Below are 8,496 nucleotides of genomic sequence, written 5' to 3' on the forward strand. Positions count from 1 at the left end.
TTCAAGGAGAGTGGGATCCAAATAATGTAGAACACAAGACTGTAGTCTTTGCAAGTCGTAGCCTAAATAAGCATGAATTAAATTATACTGCTACTGAAAAAGAACTATTGGCAATAGTATGGAGTATTCAAAAATTTCAAACACTGGTATGGGGATCAGAAATCCATGTTTACACTGATCATTAAGCTCTATTGTTTCTAATGAGTAGTCTATTATTACACAGTAGGTTAACATGATTGATGCTTTTCCTACAGGAATAAGATATTAGGATACAATATGTAAAAGGTTCCAAGAATATCGTACCTGATGCTTTGTCCAGGTTGGATAACCTAGACAAAGCATCAGGAATGGAAGAATTAAAACATACGGAAGGACACAACATTATTTTTGCAATTAATTTTATGTCAGCAGAATATCCGAACATCAGAGTAAAAGATATGGCTCAAAGAATAACAGAAAATATCCATCATGATTCCTGTTTTAGAGAAATATTCTCTATGTGTATCCAGAACTCCTTACCTCCTAATCAAGTAGGAAAATGGAAAATCATAGGTCATAATTTGTTGTGGAGAGACAGTGCAACATCACAATGTTGGTGCTTATGCATTTTGAAGGTAATGGAAGACGCACTTGTGTGGTATGTTGATACAGGATTTGGACACTTCGGAATCAAAAAGTGTATAGTCCGTATGAATAAGTTTTATTATTTTAAGAAGCTAGCGTATAAAATAGCATCTTTAATTAGAACCTGTGAAATCTATCAGAAAGTAAGAGAGAGCAATACTCATGTGAAATACAAAATGTAAGTCGTTACACAATCTCACAGCAGCAGATGTTTTTGGACTGATTCTAAAAGGAAAGGCAGGAGTATCAAACATTTTGGTGATCATAGAGTGCTGGTCGAAATATGTTAAACTATATCCTATCAAAAGAGCAAATACGCAGACAGTTACAAACTGTTTACAACAATACTTTCAAAGTAGGTAAATCAAAACGGTTTCTTACGGATAATGGACCACAATTCGTGAGTAACAAATTTAAAGAATTCCTAGTATGGGAAGGTATTTGACAAGTTTTGATATCTAATTATAACCCATCATCAAACCCATGTGAAAGGGTAATGAAAGAAATTGGAAAGTAATGCTGTACTTACTATTATGAAAAGCATACTTTGTGGGCAAAAGAAATTAGAGACTTTGAACTTATCCTCAATGAATTACCACATTTATCAATGGGACTGACACCATTAGAAGTTATAGGTAAACCATTTACAGGAGAACCTCTAATTAAATGTTTTAATTGGCCTGAACAACCCAGTAAGCATAATGAAAGGGCTATAGAACCTCAACACCACGTCGATAACCTGGTTCTCATAAAACAACATCTTCAAAGCTCAACGCTAAAGAAGGAGACTCATAAATTTTTCCAGAAATATGAAGGACCATACCGGGTACAAACAGTGATCCATCTTACGACCTTATTTTTAGTAGATCCTACAACTGGATCAGAGAAAGGGAAGTACAATGTAAAAGATGTGGTGTTGTTAATCCCCAGGAACGTTAACGTTCTGAGTTAATGGGCGGAGTGACAAATGCCGGATCCCGAGTTGTTTCTTCCAAAATAGTTTTCTCGCACTGAATTCCTTTCAGATCTTAAACTATTCTGTCATCTGCCCCCCAGGGACGTTAACATTCTAAGTGAATGAGCGGAGTGATGACCGCCAGATCCTGAATTGTTTTCGATGTTTCTTCCAAAATAGTTTTCCTGCACCAAATTCCTTAAAATCTTAAACTATCCTATCATCCCACACTCTGAGATACTATGGGAAAAAAGAAAAATTGTACCAGATAGGATTTGTGATTTTGTCATCCACAATTCTTCCTGGTGGGGTATTTCCTTCTTTCAGGAACAACCTTGTATTTATTCTTTCTGTCACTATGATTACAGATAGCTTGAAAGCTGCAGAATCATATACTTCCTGCAGACTCTGCTTCAACTAGGCCACCTCATGTTCAAAAACTTAATGCAACTGTCCGTCTCTCACACCATCACGATACAGGAATACTCGCTGTGGAAAAGAACCCTGGTTCATTTGCAGGTATTTTTGCACAGCTTTTATGATATTGATTGTTATTTCATTTGACAGCTCTTCATCTGAAACATGTGGTGCAACTGCACTAAAGTATTTAGACATTTGTTTGTCCAAGGAAGCCACTAGAGCTCCATATGAACATGATCTGCTTGTCGTGTCGTGACAAACATAAAACACAATTATACCTTACCACTGAGCGGTATCTCCTATATGGAGATCCTAGATGGATATACCGCTAACTTTACAATTTATCTGAATTGCAACTTTGGTCGTAATGGACATCACACATTTCGAGGCAAAATTTTGGCCAGTATGACCTGTGTAGGAATGGCTCAGTCAATGCAACATTTATTTTTATAGCACCGCATACCACTGGCAGCTCGCTGAAGTGTTTGCACAAATGATCCTGCATCCTTCATACATCTGGGACTTATAACAGCCCAATTCTTTAAAGTGCAACACACAAACATTGAATTTGACTGTAATTACCTCATCCAATCTGCATCATGATGTGCATCATACTTGATATTAGTGGCCTGTATTATTTTTTCTTGAAGTAAAATTCTACCTTATACATCAACCAAACTTCTCCCTAGCTTCATGTTCCATTCAGTTAGGCTGCTAACAACCACTGGTTCCCCATACAATCTCTTGTTGAACTAAAGAACCATCTGTATAAGTGCTTCTGGTGCTACTCTTGTGTACTCTGTAGGAGCACGCACGAGGTGGAAATTTGCATGCATGTCATCACTGACCCCCATCATTTGTCACAACTCTGGGACAAGATATATTAAGTCCGCCTGGGTAGCTCTTCTCTCACGCGGTTTCGATCTTGACACCGACAGAGGCTGGTGATCTCTGTGTATATTTAGTTGAAACAGTATTTGTATGTAATCCCTTCACCAATTTTCTTTGCAAACCTGTGTGTAGTGGTCTTGGTGAAACCAATATCATCAATTTCATATGTTCTATTGGTGTAAGGTGTCATTACGATTACTCCAACAATGGTTATTCTTTAAAGTAGCCCGGTAATACCTTTATTTGTCACATATTTCTGTGTAAATATGGAGAACCGTGTCCTGGCGCATAACTTTGAAATTAATTTCTGAATTCATGAGAATACTATTCTCATGCTGGATGTAATATAACTGGACCAAAGTTCCAATTTATACTCCTTGACACATATTTTTTAGAGAACTGAAGGGAATATTACGTTAGTAGAAAATATAATATTGTCGCAGAAGAAGCTGAGAAGCACCGTGGTGTAGTGATTATGATAATAAACTGTTGCATGAAGAGTCATGAGTTCAAAACTCACCTGGACTGTACAATTTTAATTTCTATATTCGGATCGAGTACATTCTAGAAGTATCCACAAATGTCAAGCATCATTGTACTGGAATGTTCTGAAGTTTTATATATACCGTATGTGTTCTGGCAGGAGGCAGTTCGCTCCTTGCTCTTTTATGTTCAAGTGCTGAATAAACCTTCGTTAAGTGAAGTTAGTGTTCATGGTTCATCTAATTACACTGTCTTCTACATAACAATATTGTGTGACTAATTAAACAACTGTGATACTATAGTGTATAATTTTCTACTTTGTACAGAATAATTTATATATTTTATGAGATGTGAGATGCCCTGCTTAACCCGCAGAACAGGACAGGTAGTTTAAATTGTGGAAAGGGGCCAAAATAAGCGGCTGTCAGTTACACTCAAACATACAACTTTATTTATTAGAACAAACATTACAATAGCCAAGAAAATTAAAAAAAAAAACACCTCATTAATTTTTGGAACTTAATTACCGGCTGAATGCGCCATACAATCACATGCCTTAAGGGCAAGACCACTTTAAAACTGGCTAAAAGCCAATAACTTAAGACTCAAACCAAAATCAGAAATCAAAAGGCAGAAGGCCTTATCGTAAATCAGTTCTTTCAGTTAGGCTGAAGGCCCAAACAATCTTATGCCTTAAGGGCAGCAAAAGAATCTTAATTTAAAAATCGGCTAGAAGCCATACAAATACAAACAACAAGAACAAATAAGAAAAGGCAGTACATCCAACAGCGCTCAGAAGTATCCAAGGATTGGCCTGGAATTCAAACACTAATGCTCACTTAGGTGAGACAGGCAGTCGGCCCAACCATTCTCGATCCGATGACAACCCAACCGACAGACAGTCAACGGACTCACCGACAAGATAACTTCCGCTCCACCCAACCAGCTTGCAACAGGGAGTTCAATGGAACAATGTAGAAGATATTGGCACCCACAACCAATTATAAGTTGAGCCGTCACACTACACACCCTGCGACAACACGATGAGGAAAACACACTGCTTGAATTTACGTCAATGGCCAGGGCAGGTAACCGGAATGTTAACGGCCACAAGGCAGTAGATTCCACTGGTGCACTTCAGTTCAAAATAACCAAGTACAGTTAAACTCCACTGGAGGGTGGCTAAAATTTGCCAACTTGAAAACACACGTTGTTGCTTGCGGGAATGTCCCAACAGCCAACAACGAAATCCAAATGACACAATGTGAACAGTCATGACTTGCTGGTAGATTACGTCAAAACTCAAACTTTTGTGTCCAGGATTGGTGAACTACAAACCTCGTAGCAATGAGAACAGCACCCCACACTTCGACTGTGCGTGGACGCCACCAGTGGCCTTGGCCAAACTACGTGCCACAGAGATTTCCTAGCTGCTCCACGCCACCCAACCAACTGCCTGCACACAGCACAGCTGGAAACTATAAGTGCCAGGCCAAAGATAGTACAAGGTGCAAATATCGACACACCACTGCTGCCACTCGCGGAGAGAGAGGATAACAGCATAATCGCGATAACTGCAGGAGACTAAACACTAAATAGCAATCAAGGTTTAATCCAACGCATAACATGAGCCAGTCACGGCTCAACCTCCCCTCCTCAAACTTAACACAGGGATGGGGTGATTCAACCCCTGAGCCATCTGAACTTAACTTGGCTATGGTGAACCCGATACTGCTTACCTGAACTGTTCCCCTTGATGAACAGGTTTACCGGGCCTAAAATATGTACGATAGTGCAAGGTCCCAGAAAACAAGGAGTAAATTTACCAAGATTCCCGCCACGCACCTGCCTCCCTGGGAAATAGCGGGCATAAACTTGACCCCCTGGCCTGCGCTTAAAGGTTTCTCGATTACAATGATAATGCTCAGCTTGTTTATTATGGGTTCTAAGCATATTATGCCTGTCCCGGTTCCAGTTTTCCATGAGAACTCGTGGACTAATATTGGCTGGAATAAGCTCTTGAATCCCCCCACAAGTTCGAAAGATTGGAATTAACCAGATAAGAAAGGTTCAAGGAGGCGGGTGTAGCTCGCATGGCTTCATGATTGGCAGTATTAAAGGCAAAAATAAGACAGGGAAGACTGGAGTCCCATTTACTAGGGGTTTTCTGATGATAAGTAATCAACGTGGACTTCGGTCAACTCTCTGCAAAGGACCCCTGGGGATAATATGGGGTGGTTGTGATATGCTTGACACCGTTCTGGAAACAGAAGGCCTTGAAAGAAGCCGAAAGAAAACCAGAAGCATTATCGCTAACAAGCTGCTTGGGTGGGCCAAAAGCACTGACGACACTAGTTAAATGATAAATAGTGGTGGTAGCGGTAATGTTACGGCTCGGGAGGAGCCAAGTAAATCTGGAGAACACATCGATAATAACTAGTACATATCAATTACCCTTACGAGATAACGGTCCTAAATAATCAATATAGAGGTTGTGCATAGGACAGGACTCTCATTCAGAACTCAAAAAACCCTGCTGAAAAGCATTCTTGGGTTTGGCTACATTATTCAAGCGGCATTGGGGTATCATGTCTCTCATATCCCGGGCCATGGAGGGCCAATCTAAATGCTCCTTGATTTTTAGTGGAGTCTTATTAATACCTAAATGGTCACCCACCAACGAATCATGAAAATAACGAAAAACCGGGCGCAACATTGTTACAGGCAAACAGATCTTGCACTGCTTAGTATCGCCCACCCTCTTACAGAGAATACCATTTTTAGCAACATACTCATCCGACAGCTCTCCTGCCAACACACGTTGCTTAATGGGGGCCCAAATAGGGTCCTGATGCTGATGCTGAGCAACATCTTCAAACAAGAGGGGAATTTCATCCAACACCATGCAATTAAGACTGTCTTCCTCTGCCTGCTGGTTTCTCTCACTAGGTGTAGTTTCAGCAAACATCCAGCTGAAGACATCCGCAAGGATATTTTCAGAGCCCTTCACATGTTTAACTTCAAACTTAAATGCGTACTGCCCACCTGTCAATACGACTGGTTCTACGCGGCCTAGCCAACACCCAAATCAAAGTCCGATTGTCAGTTTCTAATTGGAAAACCCGATGTTCAAGATAGAAGTGGTACTTCTCTAATGCAAATAAAACTGCCAAAGCCTCACACTCGTAGACAGAGTACTTGAGTTCGGCATCAGTTAACCAATGAGACACGTAGGCTAATGGCTGTCTCTGCCCCTCAAACTCCTGGAGGGGAAAAGCTGAAATACCAGCATTAGAAGCATCAGTTTGAACAACAAACCTTTTATTAAAATCGGGTACCCCAAGAACCGGAGGATTGGCATTGCTGCCTTAATGTGCTCAAAGGCAGCCTCTTGGGCAGGTCCCCATTCAAAATGCACGCCCTTCAGGCATAACTGATTTAAAGGTACCGGCAACTGAGCAAAATTGGGAACAAAACGCCTAAAGTAATTTGCCATGCCTATGAATTTAGCAATTCTCCGCTTATCAGTAGGCAGAGGCAAAGCCTGTAAGGCTTTTAGTTTGCTCTTGGTCAATGCGAATACTCTGACCCGACACTATATGACCTACGAAAGGTACCTGCTGCTTGGCTAGTGTCATATTACTAGGCTTAATGGTCAGCCTGGCTGTCTGTAATCTCAAAAGAACTTGCTGGATATGCTCCAAATGTTCCTCAAACGAACGACTATAGATAACCAAGTCGCCCAAATAATTATACACACAGACTAACTTCAAGTCACCAAGGATATTATCCAACAAATGAGTAAGCACAGCCACTCCCGTTGCTAGCCCAAAAGGAACTCTGTTAAACTCAAACAAGTTCCAATGAGTACAAAATGCGGTAAAATGTTTACATTCTTCAGCCAATGGAATCTGATAATAGGCCTGATTCAAATCAATGACCATAAACCAATTAGCGCCAGCAAACCAAGTAAAAGAATTATGCAGATCAGGTAGGGGTACTGATTCAAGGACAACTTTAGCGTTCAATCAGTGGTAGTCAACCACAGGTCTGAAATCACGCCCCTGATCTATAGGTACAAGAAATATTGGGGAAGCATAAGCAGATGTAGAAGGCCTAATAACTCCTTGTTGGAGCACCTGAGATATTTTAGCCTTGAGTATCTTCACCTTAGGGGGCGAGAGGTGGTATGGAGACTGCCTAACTGGAATATTGTCGGACAGACGGATATGATAATCAAGAATGTTAGTAACACCCAGGTTATCACTAAGGAGCTGTGGAAAACTGTGCAACAAATCCCATAACTGAGAAGGCTCATGGGGCAAGAGATGGGCTAGATCAAACTCGTTAGCTACGGCCTCAACGACCAATGCCCCGACAGTTCGATGCTCAATAGGTTTAGCGCATTCACAAAGGCCAAACTTCTCTCCAGGGGTGAACTTAAAGGAGAAGGTGTGTCTGGAATAATCCAAGACCAACCCCGTTTTATTGATGAAATCACACCCCAAAATTAGATTATAGGGCAGTTCCTTAACCAAGGCTAAGGACATAGGCCAGAAAAAAATCGCCAATCGATATATTCCCCCGGACCCAACCATACAGAGGCAACACCCGGCCCCTGACATCTCTGCACTAGCAAAGGGACCAACCTAAGTTTCGTAAGATGCCCAAATTCCAAAAACCACTCGAAGCTCAATAATGAAAAGGAACTACCAGAATCCAATAGTGCGCAAACCGGTTCACCACCTGCCTGAGAACAAACATAAGGCGGGGGGTGGGGGGTGAGAGAGTGACCACCCGAGTACGCCAAGGTCTGAAAGCTCGAACCTGAGTTCGTGGCCCAACGCGGCGTTATCTATTGGCTCTGGGTACATGAGGCCGAACACGAGCGTACCAAATGAGCCATACTGCCGCACCTGAAAGAACGCTGGTTTTTCCTTTTGATAACTTCAGTAGATGTAGATACTCCGGAATCAGTGCCGACGTCTCGCCCCTTAACGTCGTGACATACATGGTTTTCAAGTGGTAATTTGGATGCTGCTATGACCACATCATGGAGCTCTTCCCAGGCTGAAGGCTGCTTGTGGAAGACAAAATGTGACTTATCCTCAGCACTCATTCCC

This window comes from Schistocerca americana, chromosome 7 (assembly GCF_021461395.2).
Source record: "Schistocerca americana isolate TAMUIC-IGC-003095 chromosome 7, iqSchAmer2.1, whole genome shotgun sequence".
In the NCBI taxonomy this organism is placed as follows: Eukaryota; Metazoa; Arthropoda; class Insecta; order Orthoptera; family Acrididae; genus Schistocerca; species Schistocerca americana.